Source organism: Trachypithecus francoisi, unplaced genomic scaffold, assembly GCF_009764315.1.
Source record: "Trachypithecus francoisi isolate TF-2019V2 unplaced genomic scaffold, Tfra_2.0 Lachesis_group11, whole genome shotgun sequence".
NCBI classification, from domain to species: domain Eukaryota; kingdom Metazoa; phylum Chordata; class Mammalia; order Primates; family Cercopithecidae; genus Trachypithecus; species Trachypithecus francoisi.
In genome coordinates this window covers 82,193,673-82,211,893 of record NW_022681456.1, presented here as the reverse complement: position 1 = coordinate 82,211,893, position 18,221 = coordinate 82,193,673, and the positions used below count along the sequence as shown (strand labels likewise).

Sequence of the window (18,221 nt, the reverse complement as noted above, 5' to 3'; positions counted from 1 at the left end):
CTCTCAGAGGCTTTTTGTGCTCCCCTGGCCAAGTGCACAAAGGACCCTTCACTTCCAAGTTCCTGTGGCTGTACCCCCTCCTGAAAGCCCTGGGGCTCACGGAGTCCCCCAGTGTCATGCCAGTTTGGAATCCAGGCAGTCCTAGCAGGAAGTTCTCCCTGTTGCTTGGCTTCAGTCTCTCCTGCTGTGTTTCAAGCACCCTCTCTTTTTGCCCTGTCCTCTGGAGGGAGCAGACTGCCCAGTGCTCAGGCCACAGTAAGTTGGAGGTCAGAGCTACAGGGCCCTAGTTCTCTCCTGTTTGTCCCTATCTGTGGGGTTTGAGCAAACTGAGGCTCCATGCTGAGCCCCCATTGGGGATGACCTCTGTTCTCCTTCGCCAGCCCACTGGCCTGTCCTGGCTTTCCACACCTCACGCATGCTCCTCTCCAGGAAGCACTGCCTGCTTCCCCCCGCCTTGATTCTGCATCTTAGTTGGTCCTCGCATCCTCTCTGTGTCCCCTGCCAGCCTGTGTCCCCAGTGCCTCTGCCAGTGCCTGACACTAGTTGGTGCTCATTACGTATTTAAGAGCTTGAACTTCCACAATGGGGAACTCACTACCTCATCATGGCACCAACCACTGTGGGAAGCTCTAATTCTTCCCACACGGAACTGACACCTACCTCCCGTCAACCTCTATTCTGGGGAAGGACACACACAGGTCTCCACCCTCTTCCCAGGCCAGCAGCCCTTCAAACACATGCTGAGAACCATGGTCAGCTGATTTTTCCTGACTTTCCAAATGGAAATTCCAGAGCAGACCCTGTGGGTCCAACCCACTGGGACCTTTGGTTCACAATGCTTTACCTGGGGACATCTGAACACCACATGTAAACTTAGACTACCTTTTTCTCCCGGCCTGTAGGCAGATGCTAGGCCCTGGAGGGGGTTAAAGAGAAGAGGGGACTGTAGGGTCTCTTCAGATCACCACCCCCTCTGGGTCACTGATGTGGCTTCTTTAGGCCTGGACCAGGATTCATGAGAAGGTTCTAGAAGCCAGGAGGGCCAGGGCATGGGAGGCAGAGGGTGTGGCTTCTCCCAGGGCCTGGGATCAGAGAAGGCCTGAGAGCAGAGTTACAGTCTGTGCACAACTGTTAGTGATCACTTACCGGATACAAAGTCCTATGACCCTGGGAAAGGAGAGCACATTTTAAAGTGAGTTAGCCCAGGCCCGCCCTGAACCCCAGATGGGCAGGTCTGATGTGGGTCTTAGAAATGGGCTCTTCCAACCAATTCAGGGACTGAGGGCCCAGAGAGGGACATGTGCTGCCTTGGGCCACACAGCAGTATGTGGTGGCTGGGACTTGAGACCGTGTTCCTTCCCCAGCATCTACTCCCCAAGGAACTGCCTGAGCTCCTTGGGAATTCAGTAGTGGGGAAGGGGAGGCTCCGGCCCAGGGAGCAACAGACCGTGCCCGAGGTTCTGAAGCACAGCTGCCCGTGGCAAGGAGGCCCAGAAAGATCTGCAGAAGCCCAGTCCCAGGAACATGGAGTTACCGACAGGCACCAACGGGTGTGTGTGTGTGTGTGCATATACGTGACAAGTGTGGGTGGCAGGGGCTGTGCAGGGTATGTTGTGGGCAGGTCGATGAAATGTGATAAAGCAGGAAGAACAGTGTTGCACATAGTAAGTACCATGCTGTTATTTTGAGGGGTCTTAGCCTAGGTAAGGCAAGGAGGACTGGGTAAGTTGCAGGTGGGGGACCCTGGCTGAGTTGTGGGCAGGAGGAGTGGGCGTCAGGGGTAGCAGGACAGGTGGGCTTGGAGGGGTGCTGGAGATGCTGAGTCAGAAAGAGGAGGCTCCGGCTCTGTCCACCTCTTGGGCAAGAAGAGTCCAGAAACTGGAGGCCGCTTCTCCAGCCTAGCTGCTGGTTGTGCGGAGGCCGTGGCTGGTGTGTTCTGTCGGGTGGTGTGGCTCAGAGCCTTGGCAGGTCAGAAGATCAGAGAGTGGAGGGCGAGGCCTCTGCAAGGCTCTGGCTGTGTCCAGCTCCAAGACCCCCCACTGCGCCTCAGGCACAGGCGGGAAGTGTTTCATGAGTGACTGATGGGGGTGGCGGGACGTGAGAGGCTCCCTAGGGCTGGCAGCTGGGTGGACGCCGCGCCGCCTTCACCCGTGGCCTGCTCGGGGCCTGCAGAAGCCCGCGGTAGCCGGCAGGGGGCGGTGCCCGACTGGCTTTGGGAGACTCCCCTCCCCTGCCCCAGGCGGGGCGTCCCGAAGGCGGAGGGGCTCAGATGTGGCGGCGCCTCCAGTGTCCCGTCCCATCCCGTCCCGTTCCGTCCTGTCGCGTCCGGGCAGCCCTGAGCGGCCTTCCTGCCCGGGCATGTTGGCCTGCGGGCGGGCGGGCGGGCGGACACCAGGTGTCGGCGCTGCGGAAACAGAAGTTTCTGAGCCCCGCCCAGGGACCTGGCACCCCACCCTGCTCACCCCACGCCGGGCACCTGAGGGTGGGCGCGGCGCGGGCGTGTGGTCGGGGAGGGAACCTCCGCGGGGGACAGGCCCCAAGTGCCTGGGTTTGGGGTTCGGGGACCCTCCACGGGAGGAACCCAGGGCAGCGTGAGACACACCTGCCCTGTAGGTGGGTGTCTGGGGGACCAGACCCCTAGTCCCAGCATCATTGGCTTACTGCCTGTCCTGGCCTGTGCTGGAGTCCTGGTTGGGCCTCGGTTTCTTCATCTGTTAAGAGAGTGATACCTGTAGTCCTAGCTACCCGGGAGGCTCAGACACCAGGATCCTTTGAGCTCAAGAGTTCCACTCCAGCTTGTGCATACTGTGACCCCGTCTCTAATACAACGCAAAATCCCAGTAAAACAAAACAGAGAGTGATGATCCTACTTCGAAGCACTGTAGTGTTGACCAGTAGGTAAGGCTTATGACTGACGTCAGGCAGATATCTCCCTCATCAGACTGGCAGCCCACCAGGGCAAGGCTCCTCAGGAAGGGGCTTCTTGGGGCCCCAGCTCCATCCCATGGCTGCCTGTGGCTCCCAGGCTAGGTGGGTGGGTAGAAGGTGGGAGGCTGAGAAGGAAACACAAACTTTGGCCTGTTCTGGTACTGCCTGGCCTGTCCTCCCCTGCCTGGTGTCTCTGAGGGGAAGCTGGGGCCATGGGGAGCCTGGAAGGGGCTGGAGAGTGGCTCACCCCTCAGCCTCTGCTGACCCTGCCCTTGACCCGCAAGGCCAGGACAGAGAGGGGAGTGGGAAGCACATTCCTGGCATGTGGAGGGAGAGATGGAGGCCATGAAGGTCAGGCTCTGGCAGCATAGGAGGGTGGTGTGAGGAGGGGAGTACGAACTTCATTTCTGTCTGACACATGGGTAAACTGAGGCTCAAGTTCCTCCAACAAGTTAGCGGCAGAAGCAGGATGAGAACCAGGGCCCTTGACTCCCAGCCTAGTGCTCTTTTCCCATTTCCCTATGTCCACATTTTTTGAGTGGTTTGAAGTGGCAAAGTCATGGTAGTAGAGAGGGTATGGGGTCTCAGAATATGTTCAGGTCTCCTTCCCAAGCCAAAGTCTGGCTGTGGCCACACCAGTGACACTCTCCTGGCCATGGTCTAGGCTTGGAAGTTCCAGAAGGGACCTTGTCTGGGCGATGTAAATCCCACCAACTCTCAGGCTCAGCCCTGGGGTAGGTCCCCCTCAGCCTGCTCCCTGACAGAGGGCATCAGCTGTTTCCACTGGTGTATCCCCTCTTTCCCTTTCTTCTCCACCAGTGGGGCAGTGCCAGGACACAGGGCAATGCTCAGAGTGCAGGGATCACCTGGAGTCCTGACCATCTCCAGAAACAGTGGGGAGGGGTCGGGAGGTCCAGCTCCTGGTTTAAAGTCCTGCTGTGTTGGTCGACAGGCTGTGTGGCTTAGAGCAAGGCCCTTCCTCTCTCTGGGCCTCAGTTTCTCCATCTGTAAAATGAGGGGGTAGGTGACATTCGTGGTTTTAGTATGTCAACCCCTGAAGGGTGCCTGTGCTACCCACTATATCACCAAACCTGGTATGAGGTGGCCCTGACCTATTTTGGAGGGAAATGGGAGGGGATGGGCCTACCTGGGCTCTACCAGCTACTTTTTGGCCAGTTTAGTTTTCAGAGGACTAAAGGAAGGGGATCATTGTCTGCTAAGTATGGCAGCAATTTCTGCTATTCCTCCAAGCTCTAACGTGCTCCAACTTCCCCTCAGAGACATCAGGTAGGAGAGGCCAAGCCAGGCAGTACCAGAACAGGCACAAGTTTGTGTTTCTCTTCTGCTTGGGGTAAGGTCAGGCAAGGGGAAGGGACCCATATTCGCCTTTTGAGGCTTGATAGGTTGAGTGTTTGGTGTCTGAAAGCTACATTTCCTTTTCTTTTTTGGGACAGGGTGTCATTCTGTCACCCAGGATGGAGTGCAGTGGCACGATATCCACTCACTACAACCTCTGCCTCCCAGCCTCAAGCCATCCTCCCACCTCAGTCTCCTAAGTAGCTGGGACTACAGGCACATGTCACCATGTCCGGCTAATTTTTGTATTTTTTGTAGAGATGGCATTTCACCATGTTGCCCAGGCTGGTCTTGAACTCCTGTGCTCAAAGCCATCCACTTGCCTTGGCCTCACAAAGTGTTAGGATCACACACAGGCATGAGCTGCTCCCAGCTAAAAGCTACACTGTTTTTTTTTTTTTTTTTTTGAGATGGAATCTCACTTTGTCACCCAGGCTGGAGTGCCGTGGTGCGATCTCGGCTCACTGCAGCCTCCACTTCCTGGGTTCAAACTATTCTGCTTCAGCCTCCCAAGTAACTGGGATTACAGGTGTGGGCCACCACATCTGGCTAATTTTTTGTATTTTTAGTAGAGACAGAGTTTCGCCATATTGGCCAGGCTAGTCTTGAATTCCTGACCTCAGGTGATCCACCTGCCTCGGCCTCCCAAGTTGCTGGGATTACAGGCGTGAGCAACTGCACCCAGCCGGAAAGCTACACTTTCGAAGGTTGACCTTGAAACTACGTGGGGACATGTGGCTATCCTTGATCCCCTGGAAGGTCTTCAGAGTTAGCTTATCAGCTCAAGTTATTCTCCACTCTGAGTACAGGACAGGGAACTCCTCTCCCTCAATGCTCAGGCACTGGGGTGGCCATAGGGGTGGGGTGGCAGTGGCCTGTCAGGGCAGGGTTTTGCAAGGGGATTTAGCATCCTCAGGATAGGAGGACACTGGCCATCTTCCTTTTTCCAGGAGGTCATGCGGACAGTATGCGGTGGGACGCTGTGGGCCTCCCTCCACCAGAGGGAGGCCATGGGCTTGTAGGGGGATGGAGCTGGGGAGAGGACTGTCAGTCACGCTGGAGAGCCTCCAGGGGGACCCCAGGCTCCCCCAATCTCAGGGAGCACCTTAAAGCAGCCACAATCCACTGCAGCAGGGCAAAGCCTGTGGGGGGACCTGGGGGAAGTAGGTCTCCAAGGTCTCCACTTTGTACCCCTAAAGTCTGTAGCCAAGAGGAGGAGGAATGAAGGATTCCCCGCCAGGCCCTGTTGCGACAGGCTGGGGAGGACGGGTGGGGCTCCCAGGTGAGCCCATGTGCTCCTGATCTCAGTTCGTAGCTAGGCAGCTTTGTAAACAGCAGAAACACAGAGCAGTCTCTCTCTCTCTCTCTCTCTCTCTCTGTGCCTGTGCTGGGGGACTCATGCCCCAGAGGGGGCCCTTCTCATTACTTTATAGTCACAGTTATATACAGGTCTGAGGCTGGGGTTCTGCCAGCGAGCACTTGCTGAGCACTTGCTGTGTCGCAGTTCTGCTTCATGTATTGTGTCCTTTAATCTTCCCAACCCTGTAGGCAGACATCCTTATTACCCAGTTTTATAGGTGGGGACACTGAGGCTCTGAAAGTTGCAGATGCCCAGGGTCACAGAGCAACTGAGTGTTAAAGCCAGGCCAGGGTTCAAATTGAAGTCTGTCTGACTTCAGTCCAGTTATACTCCTGGCACCTGTGGACATGTGTGCATGTGAGCACTGATCGAGGGCTGTGTGTACGCACGTGTGCGGATGTGTGCTTTGATGGTGGGCCTGAGTTGGCCTGCGCCTGTTGAGGACATCTGCATGCAGGTGTGGTTGTTTCTGCCCAGGGATGCAGGTGTGTGCACAGACGCCCACGTGCACCTACATTGGCACAATGCACATATATTGTGTACAAATGTGTGTGTATGTGTGCACATGTGAACATATGCATAAGAGCATATGCTTGTGCACAGTGTGCCTGCATTTATGAGTAGGTGTATGCATAGGCTGTGCACATGCATGTGCATGTCTGCAGATAGCCATGTCCCTGGGTATACGTGGTCATCTCCAAAGGCTGACCTCACTCCAGTTCACTCAGCCTCTGTCCCCTTCTCAGGCTCCTGACTCAGGCACATGTGTGGAATCTATTTGCATGTTGGTCCCACGGAGTCAGTGTCACAGCAGGATGTGGGATGGCCTTGCTGGCAGTACAGGGACTTCTGAAGATTTTTGAAGGAAGGACACTTGGAGAGAGGTAGGATTGGCAGGGATGGGTGTTGAACAGAAAGGTGGCAGATGGGGTGGAGGCAGGCCTAGGTGTTTTTCAGCCCCCCCAATCGGGGTAGAGGCCTCGCAGGAGCCTGATCCTGTACCCTGTACTTACCTCTTTCTTATTTTTTATTTTTATTTTTAGATAGAGATGAGTTCTCACTATATTACTCAGATTGGTCTCGAACTCCTGAGCTCAAGTGATCCTCTGACCTCAACCTCAAAAAGTGCTGGCATTACAGGCGTGAGCCTCCACGCTCGGCCTACCCACCTCTTTCAAGACTCAGCCCCACTACCTAGGGAAACCCAGGTAGGGAGGACATGTTTGTGCCCTGTCCCCATATCTCTGTACCAGGCAATCCTCTGAGGGAATGGAAGGGTTGGGCGTAGGGGGCAAGATGGGAATGCTAAACCTCCTCTGAGGTTCACAGGTGTTGGAGAGAAGGGCTAAGGCCAAATTCCAGCCCCAGGAACTGCTCTTTGCACTGTCCCAGACCCCGGGCCATAGGTATCTGGCTCCCCATTGGGCTTGGAGGTACAGATGAGGCAGTGGTCAGCAGAGGGCGCTCAGAGCCTGCAGATGGTGGGGAGCCATGGACCAGGCAGGTGGGGATGGGAGTAGGGAGGGTAGGTCTGAACCACCAGCATAGACCCACCTGTGGGGAAAGGGTGGAGGAACATGAACTTTGCAACACGAGGGGCAGACTCCCAGAGGGCCAGATATGCACATCCTCCCCAGAGGGACAGGCCCTCTCCAACAGACTCACAGACTCTCAGAAGGACAGAGACAGGGACAATCCCTCACCCTCTGAGAACACTCTGGGCCCAGTGAGCCAGAGGGAGGTGAGAGTGAGCATACAGGCCCACACGTCCCTCTGGAGGCAGGGGGTGCTGGCCCTTGGTGACGGTGAGGAGGGGAAGGAAGGCAAGGACTCTGGAGTCAGGCACGCTCGAGGTCCGACTCCAGAGCTGCCTCTGGGTGACCTGAGCTCTCCTGAATGGGGCAATGTCTGCCAGGTGTCCAGTTCAGGCCTTGACACACAATGTCACTCTGGAGGTTATGAGAGGTTGTTGGAGCCTCCATCACTGGTATGTCTGCACAGTTCTCCAAGCACCTACTAAGTGCCAGGTCCATTGCAAGGCACTGGGGATACGGTGATGATCAAGTCACACCCAGTGGCTCCTGCCACTGTTAGGGAGCTAACATTCTAATGGGGGGGGAGTATCTTAGGATACTTGGGATACAAAATGATCACTACACCCCCCATTTGATTATTTGAAGTGGAAATTATGGGATAAAAGGCAGAGACTGGCAGGGAAGGTCCTTTCCTCTTTCATTGCTTATCAAATGCAGGCTGGGAAAAGTCCAGATATTATGGTACTGTTCTGGTCCCCTGCCTCTTACTGCAGAGGTCAGATCCAAACCTTCCGTCTCATTCAGTCAAAGCTGAGGTTCAACAGCGGCCCCTGAGGCCCAGTGTAGGCTGAAACCCCCCATCTCTCCCCTCATCCCTCTTTGCAAGTCCTCAAACATGATAGGCAGGTTCTGCCGCTGGGTCTTTGCCTTTGCTGTTCCCTCTGCCTGGAATGCTCTTCCCCAGGCTTCTGCATGGCTTGTTTCTTCATCTCCTGTTTTTTTTTTTTTTTTTTTTTGAGACGGAGTCTTGCTCTGTCGCCCAGGCTGGAGTGCAGTGGCTGGATCTCAGCTCACTGCAAGCTCCGCCTCCCGGGTTTACGCCATTCTCTCGCCTCAGCCTCCCGAGTAGCTGGGACTACAGGTGCCCGCCATCTCGCCCGGCTAATTTTTTGTATCTTTTTTTTTTTTTTTGAGACGGAGTCTCGCTCTGTCACCCAAGCTGGAGTGCACTGGCCAGATCTCAGCTCACTGCAAGCTCCGCCTCCTGGGTTCACGCCATTCTCCTGCCTCAGCCTCCCGAGTAGCTGGGACTACAGGCGCCCGCCACCTCGCCCGGCTAGTTTTTTGTATTTTTTAGTAGAGACGGGGTTTCACCGTGTTAGCCAGGATGGTCTCGATCTCCTGACCTTGTGATCCGCCCGCCTCGGCCTCCCAAAGTGCTGGGATTACAGGCTTGAGCCACCGCGCCCGGCCTTGTATCTTTTTTTTAGTAGAGACGGGGTTCACCGTGTTAGCCAGGATGGTCTCGATCTCCTGACCTTGTGATCCGCCCGCCTCGGCCTCCCAAAGTGCTGGGATTACAGGCTTGAGCCACCGCGCCCGGCCTTGTATCTTTTTTTTTAGTAGAGACGGGGTTTCACCGTGTTAGCCAGGATGGTCTCGATCTCCTGACCTCGTGATCCGCCCGTCTCGGCCTCCCAAAGTGCTGGGATTACAGGCTTGAGCCACTGTGCCCGGCCTTTTTTTTTTTTTTTTAGATGGAGTCTCACTCTGTCGCCCAGGCTGGAGTGCAGTGGTTCAATCTCAGCTCACTGTAACCTCTGTCTCCTGGGTTCAAGTGATTCTCCTGCCTCATCCTCCTCAGTAGCTGGGACTACAGGCACCTGCCACCACACTCAGGTAATTTTTTGTACTTTTAGTAGAGACGGAGTTTCACCATTTTGGCCAGGCTGGTCTTGAACTCCTGACCTCAGGTGTTCCACCTGCCTCAGCCTGCCAAGATGCTGGGATTACAGGCGTGAGCTACTGCGCCCAGCCAAAATGTTCCTTTCTTAGTGAGGCTTTTCCTGACCTCCCTATTAACCACTCTACTCTCAACATTCCTTATGCTCTTTCTGCTTTAGTTTTCTTCATAGCACTTTTTATCAACATCTAGTCAACCACATCTTTTATATGAATACATTTCTTCCTTGTGTTTTTCTTCCCATGAGAACATAAACTCCATGTGGGCAGGGATTTGGGCAGATTTGTTCACTGCCGTATCCCTGGGCCTAGAATGTGCCTGGCACATTGTAATCATCAATAAATATTTGTCAATGCATGTTTGTCAAGTGAATGTTGAGTGCTGGCCCTGCAGTGGCATGCCTCTCTTTCTGATGGGGGCTAATGATGGGTTGGGGATTGGGGGCACGACTTAAAGGCTGCAGTTGAGTTGATGCTGGCATAACCTTTGGGGGCTAGGTGCCTGGGGATGTCGTAGTCCCTTTTGTACTGCTTTAACTGAAGACTATAGACTGGGTACTTTATAAACAGTAGAAGTTTATTTGGCACATGGTTCTGGAGGCTGGGAAGTCCAAGATCATGGGGCTGCATTTTGTGATGGCCTGATGGCCTCATGCTGCATCATGACATGGCAGAAGGCATCACATGGCGATACAGTGCATGACAGAGAACAAGAGAAGGCCAAACTCACTTTTATAACAAACCTATTCGTGCAGTAACATAAATTCATTCATGAGGGTAGAGCCTCCATGACCTAATCACCTCTTAAAGGTCCTGCCTCTCAACATGCTGCACTGGGAATTAAGCTCTAATACATGAATTTGGGGGACCTACTCAAACCATAGCATTCTACCCCTGGCCCCTAAAATTCATGTCCTTCTCCTATGCAAAATACATTCATTCCATCCCAATGGCCCTGAAAGTCTTAACTTGTTCCAGCATCAACTCAGAAGTACAAAGTCTAGAGTCTAAATCTAAATCATGCATAGATGAGACTGAAGGTATCATTCACCCTGAAGCACATTCCCCTCCATCTGTGAGCCTGTGACATAAAAACAAGCGATCTACTTCTAAAATACAACGGTGGGACAGGCATAGGACAGAAGTTCACATCCCAAAGGGAGAAATAGACAAGAAGAAAGGGGGCAGGGGGTAATAGGCCCCAAGCAATTCCAAAACCCAACATGGCAGACAACATTACATCTTTTTTTTTGAGATAGAGTCTAGCTCTGTTCCCTAGGCTGGTATAATCTCAGCTCACTGCAACCTCCGCCTCCTGGGTTCAAGTGAGTCTCCTAGCTCAGCCTCCCAGATAGCTGGGATTAGAGGCACGCACCACCACGCCTGGCTAATTTTTGTATTTTTGGTAGAGACAGGATTTTGCCATGTTGGCCAGGCTGGTCTTGAACTCTTGACCTCAGGTGATCTGCCTACCTTGGCTTCCTAAAGTGCTGGGACCACAGGCATGAGCCACCATGCCCAGCCAACATTACAACTTGACTCCAGGATAATCTTTCTCTCCATGTGCTTCCTACACTGAGGGATTTGGGCCCCCAAAGTGTTGGGCAGCCCAGTTCCCATGGCTTTGCTGAACTCAGCCCATGCAGCAGCTCTCCCATGCTGGGGTGGCACATTGGTAGTCTACAGTTCTGGGGTCTCTGAGGTGGCCTCACTCCCATGGCTCCACTAGGCATCCCTGGCAGGAACTCTCTGTGGCGGCTCTGCCCCTGTGAAAATCTCTGTCTGGGCCCTCAGACTGTCCATGACATCATTTGAAATCTAGATGGAGGCCACCAAGGTCCCACAGTTTTTGTATTCTGCCTACCAGCAGAATTAGCATCACAGGGATGCCACCAAGGTTTACAGCTTGTACCTTCTGGAGGGTCAAACTGCACCTGGGCCTGCTTGAGCCATGGCTGGGGCAGCCAAGGGGACTGCACTGGAAATCGGGGAGCAGAGTCTTGAGGTGGATGGGACAGTGAATGCCGATTTCCCTTGGGCAGCTCTCCGGAAACCTTGCCCTCAAGCTCCTTGTTTGCCTTGAAGATCTCTGAAATGCCTTCAGGTTCATTCCCCCAATTGTCTTGATGAATAGAACCTGGCTTCCTTTTATCCATATTACTCTCTTTAGCAAAAGGTCACTTGGCTACATGCCTAGTGTTCTCCCCCAAACATCCTTTTTTTAATTCTTTTTTTGTTTTTTGTTTTTGTTTTTTTTTGAGATGGAGTCTTGCTCATCACCCAGGCTGGAGTGCAGTGGTGCGATCTCAGCTCACTGCAAGCTCCGACTCCCGGGTTCACGCCATTCTCCTGTCTAAGCCTCCCGAGTACCTGGGACTACAGGCGCCTGCCAACTCACCCGGCTAATTTTTTGTATTTTTAGCAGAAATGGGGTTTCACCATGTTAGCCAAGATGGTCTCGATCTCCTGACCTTGTGATCTGCCTGCCTCGGCCTCCCAAAGTGCTGGGATTACAGGCGTGAGCCACCACGCCTGGCCTATTCTTTTTTTTTTTTGAGACAGAGTCTCGCTCTTGCCCAGGCTGAAATGCATTGGCATAATCTTGGCTCACTGCAACCTCCGCCTCCCAGGTTCAAGTGATTCTCCTGCCTCAGCCTCCTGAGTAGCTGGGATTACAGGTGTGTGCCACCACTTCCAGCTAATTTTTTGTATTTTTTTTAGTAGGGACGGCGTTTCATGGTGTTAGCCAGGATGGTCTTGATCTCCTGGCCTCGTGATCCACCCGCCTCGGCCTCCCGAAGTGTTGGGATTACAGGCATAAGCCACCATGCACGGCTGCTTTTTTACTCTTTAAGTGGCCAGGCTTAGAGTTTTCCAAATCTTTCTGTTCTGCTTTCTTTGAAATTATAAATTCCATCTTTGAGTCATTCTCTCTTCTCCCACTTTATTGTAAGTGGACAAAAGAAGCCATGTGGCACTGTTGCTCCTGCCGGATGTCCTAGGCCATTACTCTAAAGTTCTGCCTTCCATAAAGTCCTTGGGCATGAACATAATTTTGCCAGGCTCTTTACAACTGCAGAGCAAGGAAGGCCGTTACTCTGTTTTCTGATAGGATGGCCTTTACTCTATTTTCCAGTAAGATAGTCTGCTTTTCCCCCAAGACCTCATCAGACTGGCCTTTTCTGTCCAGATTTCTACCAACATTTTGATCATGACCGCATAAGCAATCCCTAAGAAGATTTAGGTTCCCTCTACAGCTGTTGTCTTCTTCTGAACCCTCACTGGAATGCCCTTAATGCTCCTTTTATAGCAATCTGGGTTTTCCTTTGCCTGCTCCCCTGAATTCTTCCAGCCTCTACCTGTTACCTGGTTCCAAAGCCACTTCTACATTTCCAGGCATTGATTATAACAACAGACCCACTTCTTGGTACCAGTGTCCTGTCTTAGATTGTTTTGTGGTGTTAGAATACTACAGATGGGGTAATTTATCAGCAATTAGAAGTTTATTTGTCTCACAGTCCTGGAGGCTGGGGAGTCCGAGATCAATGGCCTGTGTCTGGGAAGGCATCACATGGTGAGAGTGTGTGAGACAGCAAGAGAGGGCAAGAACTGCTTTTCTTTTTCTTTTTTTTTGGGATGGAGTCTCACTCTGTCACCAGGTTGGAGTGCAGTGGTACAACCTCAGCTCACTGCAACCTCTGCCTCCCTGTTTCAAGTGATTCTCCTGCCTCAGCCTTCCGAGTAGCTGGGACTACAGGTGCGCACCACCACGTCCCGTTGATTTTTGTATTTTTAGTAGAGATGGGGTTTCACTTTGTTGGTCAGGATGGTCTCGATTTCTTGACCTTGCGATCCACCCACCTCAGCCTCCCAAAGTGTTGGGATTACAGGCGTGAACCACTGTGCCCGGCCCAGACCTGCTTTTCTAACAAACCCACTCCCACATCACATCAATCCATGCATGAGGGCAGAGCCTAATGACCGAATCACCTCTTAGAGGTCGCACCTCTCAACACTGTTGCACTGGGGGTTGTTGTGGGACACATTCAAACCACAGCAGTGGGTAGGGGTATTCTGGTTCTTTTTGGCTCTTGTTAAGACAGAAGTTGAGTGTTTGGGGGACATCTACCAAACTTACATATCTGAGGTGAGACATGGAGGGGTAGGTTTCTCCCCTTGAAGAAAATTAAATGCCAGTTGCGGTGGCTTATGCCTGTAATTCCAGCACTTTGGGAGGCTGAGGAGGGCGGATCACTTGAGGTCAGGAGTTCGAGACCAGCCTGGCCAACATGGTGAAACCCCATCTCTACTAAATATACAAATTAGCTAGGCCTGGTGGCACATGCCTGTAATTCCAGCTACTCAGGAGGCTGACACAGGAGAATCGCCTGAACCCGGGAGGCAGAGGTTGTAGTGAGCCAAGATCGTGCCAATGCACTCCAGCCTTGGTGACAGAGCCAGACTCTGTCTCCAAAAAAGAAAGAAAATTCAAACTATAAGAAAGCTAGCACGTAACGGAAGGGTGTTTATTGTTTGTGAATAGAGGGGTTCTGGCAGGGGACCTGTTACACATTACCCACCTGGAGCACACGTGCAACCCACCTTCTAAAAGCCCACACTGACTTTGGCTGCCTTGTCAGGACAAGTACCCAGTTCTTTAAGTCCCAGCAGCTCCTAATAGAAGGAAAATGTACTCCCTCCAATCTCTTCCTCTAGGCCCAAGAACTAGCCCCCTGGGGCCCTTGCCTGTGCCCCTGAGTTTGGGTAAGGCCACTTATTTTACCTCTAGGGGAGGTTTTGTAGGCCACTGACTTACTTCTACAACACAGCAGCTTTCCCGCTTTGCCTTTGAAGCTTTCAATAGCCACTCTGTCATTTCCTCGCATTGAATCCCCTGTGTTTGAGATAGCTAGCTTGGCTTCTTTTTTCCTGACTGGACCCCAGCTGATTCACTAGAGAACAAAGCATCAACTGAACAGAAAGTAGATTGTGCTGAGTATGATGAAGAGCACAGCACAATAATAAGTAAAAATGAAGAGTATTGTGGAGGAAGGAGGGGGCTATCTGAGATGGGCATCAGGGAAGGTCTCTGTGAGGAGGAAACTTTTGAGCTGAGACTTGGAAGATGAGGAAGAGCCAGATCTAGGGGTTGGGGTGAGGATTCCAGGTGGGATCAAGGTCCCTGAGGCCTGTGGGCTGTGGCAGCCTGCTCTGTGGAAGGCACTGAGCCTGCACCTACTGGGGAGGGGAGGCCAGGGCAGAAGAGATGGCTCAGCCCTGGGGGATTCTGAGTTTAAGTCTGAAATTTGAGCCTGAGCGCGTGGGGATCTGAGTTCTGGGTTTAGCTCCTGCCCCAGCTGTCTCTCCTCCCCTCCCTAGGGGAGAGCCCTCAGGGCTCACTCAGGCTCTGAAGGAGCACGGTCTAGTCATGGCCAGCAGAGGGCAGTGGTTGCTGTGGTGCAGGCTGGCAGGGCAGGAGCTGACCTTTCCCAAACGGAATGCTGCCTGAGCAGTCAGTTCCAGAAAGGAAGGGGGCACTGGGCCACTTTCCTCACCCTCTCCAGTCCTCAGCTCCCCTGAGCCAGGTCTTGGAGCCCTGACCTCTCTTGTGGGGAAGGGGGAAGGTGGGGGTGGCCGACTGTGTGGACACTTGCCTGATCACTTCAAGTCAAGCCCCATGGGCCAGGCTGATTCCAACCCGACTGGGGATAACGGGAAAAGGGGAAAATCTCTCAAAGTTTAGTTAGTGTGCTTATTATTTTGTTATTATTAAGCACTTACCATGTGCCAGGCACTGTGCTAAATTCTTTTTTTTGAGACAGAGTCTGGCTCTGTCAACCAGGCTGGAGTGCAATGGTGCAGTCTCGGCTCACTGCAACCTCCGCCTCCCAGGTTCAAGCGATTCTCCCACCTCAGCCTCTCAAGTAGCTGGGACTACATGCGTACGCCACCAGGCTTGGCTGATTTTTGTAGTTTTAATAGAGACGGGGTTTCACCATATTGGCCAGGCTGGTCTTGAACTCCTGACCTCAAGTGATCCATCCGCCTTGGCCTCCTAAAGTGCTGGGATTACAGGTGTGAGCCACTGCACAGGCTGCTAAATTCTTTTATCATGTATCATCACTTTAAAACTTCACAGCAAACCTACGAAGCAGACAGAGGCTGTTTATCTCCTGGAGGCTGTCCAAGACCACACAGCTGGAACCAGGGTTTGCTCTACAGACCATGGTCTCAGTGATGATCACTGCTACCTCCTGGGCAGGGATCGCCTAAGGAATTGAGGTGGGTAGGGAGGCTGAACAGAATTTCATGGTATTGGTTTAGAAGGGATCTGCGGGGTCACTCAGTCTAACATCTTTATTTACAGATGAAGGAAACTCCAGAGAGGGACATGACTTGCCCCAGGTCCCACACAGCACAGGGCTGACCAAAACTGGAGGGACTTGGGTACAACAGGGAGCCCTGGGCCAGATCCTGGCTACCCCACATCAGTTCAGAGGCGCTTGAGGGCGAGGACCCCATTTCAGCCTTTATTCCCTCCTTCCGCCCCACTGTGCTGACCACAGGGTAGAGCGCAGAGTAGGTGCTCAAAACCTCCTCCGCCATGGACCCACCTCTCATCCCTCCACAGCTGACCACAAGTCGGAGCACAGAGTAGGTGCTGGAAACATCCTCTGCGATGGACCCACCTCTTGTCCCTCTGCAGCTGCAGCTCCCGGCCACTTAGGCCTCTGCATGTAGCCAGCATTTAGTAAGTGCCGACTGCATGCTTGGTGCATTACCAGACATTGGGGGGCACAGCCGAGTAAGATGCAGTCCCTGCACCAGTTGACTTACACCTTGTGGGGGCTTCAGGGGTCACCCCACATTACAACGTGTGCTCCCAAGTTTTCCTCATTCTCAACTCAGGTCTCCCCTGCTCCTGTCTGGTAACTCACAGCCCCAGACTGAAGGCTGAGCAAATGCCTTCCACTTCCCTCCCTTGTGTTGTTTCCATTCCCTTCTTCTTTGCTAGCCCCATCACCCCTCCTTCCCAGCAGCCTCCTCCCCTCCTCCAGGAAGCCCTCTTTGACTAACTTCCCCAGCTGTTCTGCAGGCCCTGATTCTGAGGTCTCCAGCTCTGCCCAGGGAGCTCTGGTTGTGTCTGTCTCTCTGCTTCTGTGTGGGTCTCCCTCATCAGCTCTGGAGGACAAGGACAACTTTCCCTGCCCCCATCCCAGCCCTCAGCTATTCTCCCGCAGGCCTGAAGAGAGGAGGAGAAGGTGCAGGAGGGGCGTGTGCAGTCAGTCTGCAGCACACAGGGCCTGCCTTGGGCTCTGGTCCCGGGTCTTTCTTGGAGGTTTCTCTAGAGCCACCAGGGCACTGACTTGCCAGTCCTGGCACAAGGCCTCTGAGCTCTGATCTAGGCTGAGCCTGGGGAGTTGGGCTGGGCACCACCTCTTGGGTGCCTGCTTGAACACACCTACATTTTGTGTTTCAGTCTCTGCCTCACCAACTCTTAGGTTTGATCATTTTTTCTGCCCCCATGGCAGGCAGTCTGCAGGTAAGAAATCGTTCCAGGCAACCACAGTGCTGCCTTTCGCCTGCCTGGTGACCAGAGTTACAGTGCTTGGCCACTCTGAGTCTCACTGATGACAGGAGAAAGAGCCAGACCTGTGCAGGGGCTTATTGTTGCAGCCAGAGGAAGGCTGGTGCTGTTGGCCAGGGGTTCACTGAACAACTGGGGAGGGCAGGAGTGGGAAGGAGGAGAGAGGAGGTAGTTTTGTATGCGAAGAGGGATCAGACTCTGTGCCTTTCGGAAACGGTTTAGGTTTTGCTAGCCTGAAAGGGGCAGGAGCGTTTCCTTGTTTGGGTAGGGAAGCCCTTGTCTTCTCCCGTCTATTCATTCATCCTGCACACTCTCACTCTGTTCCTTCAATATCCAGGCATTGCACCAGCACCTGGGATCCAAAGGTCAAGAAGATGTGTCTTCACCTTCGTAGGACTTTTAGGCTAGAGATCTTGGCTGCGGAGGGACATTGCTCATTCATCCTTTCATTCATTTTGCATTTATTGAACACCTACTATGTGGCAGGCACTGTGTAAAGCCTTAGGAAGGCAGTAGGACATGATCTTTGCCCTCAAGGAGTTTAGAGTCTTCTGGGGATAAAAGTCACAAAAGCAGGTGACTGGAGCACTGCTTAAGTAGAGGAGTGGGGAGTCAAGGATACAAAGAGAAATGTTGGATGAATTTAATGTCCCCCTATGTGTCCAGAGCAGGGCCAGTCACAGGCTAAGTATGTGTTCAGTAAATGTTTGTGAAATGAAGGACCCATGTGTGGGTCGTAAGTTTCTTAAAACTTATGAGTCAAAGAATCAAATCGTTTTAACTATACAATAAAAATTCTACAAATGAAAATGACTGGAAGCAGTCAAATGATACTTAGAGGAAAATATATGGTCTTCAAAGCACCTTAGATTTAAAAAGACGATAGAAAATTAAAGCATTTAACTCAAGAAGCTGAAAAGCAATAAAAATAATAAACTCAAAGAAAATAGGAAGGAAATAACAAATATGTCATCTAATTCTTTCATTTCTTTCTTTTTTAAAAATTTTTTGAGATGGGGTCTCACTCTGTTGCCCAGGCTGGAGTGCAATGGGCGCGATCATAGCTCACTGTAGCCTCCAATCCCTGGGCTCAAGTGATCCTTTTGCCTCAGCCTCCCAAGTAGCTAGGACTACAGGCGCTTGCCACCTGGGATTGCTGGGATTTTAGGCATAGCCATCACCTCCTGGCCTCATGAAATTCTTGACTATGAAATTCATATTCATATTCAGAAATTCAAACTCCAATTCAGAAATTAATAAAATAGAAAACAAAGATAAAATGAGAGAGCTGGTCTCAGCTCTAGGCCTCTCTTGGACGGTTATGTGGCTTATCAGTCTTTTCTGAGTTTTGAGAGTGGAGCCTGCCCTTCAGGGTCTTCAGGGGAATGGATAAACTCAAGCCTCTGAACTTTAGCCCAGGGGCCTGGCTGTGCTGTGCGCTGAGCCAGCACGAGGTCTATTTGCTTGCATTTGAGTCTCCTGATTAGTTGGT

The 18,221-nt window shown here is 52.6% G+C and overlaps 1 long non-coding RNA gene across 2 annotated transcripts; it reads left to right on the top strand.

Moving 5' to 3' along the window:
* Window positions 1–1,675: 1,675 nt before the first annotated feature.
* Window positions 1,676–8,994, top strand: LOC117091070. 2 transcript variants are annotated; one of them, XR_004440227.1, is made up of 4 exons: window positions 1,676–1,722; window positions 6,391–6,528; window positions 6,688–6,852; window positions 8,937–8,994. It is a non-coding gene; the product is annotated as an uncharacterized LOC117091070 (long non-coding RNA). The 2 variants fall into 2 exon arrangements; XR_004440226.1 differs by lacking the exon at window positions 1,676–1,722 and having other exon boundaries at window positions 5,155–6,528.
* The last annotated feature ends 9,227 nt before the right edge of the window (window positions 8,995–18,221 follow it).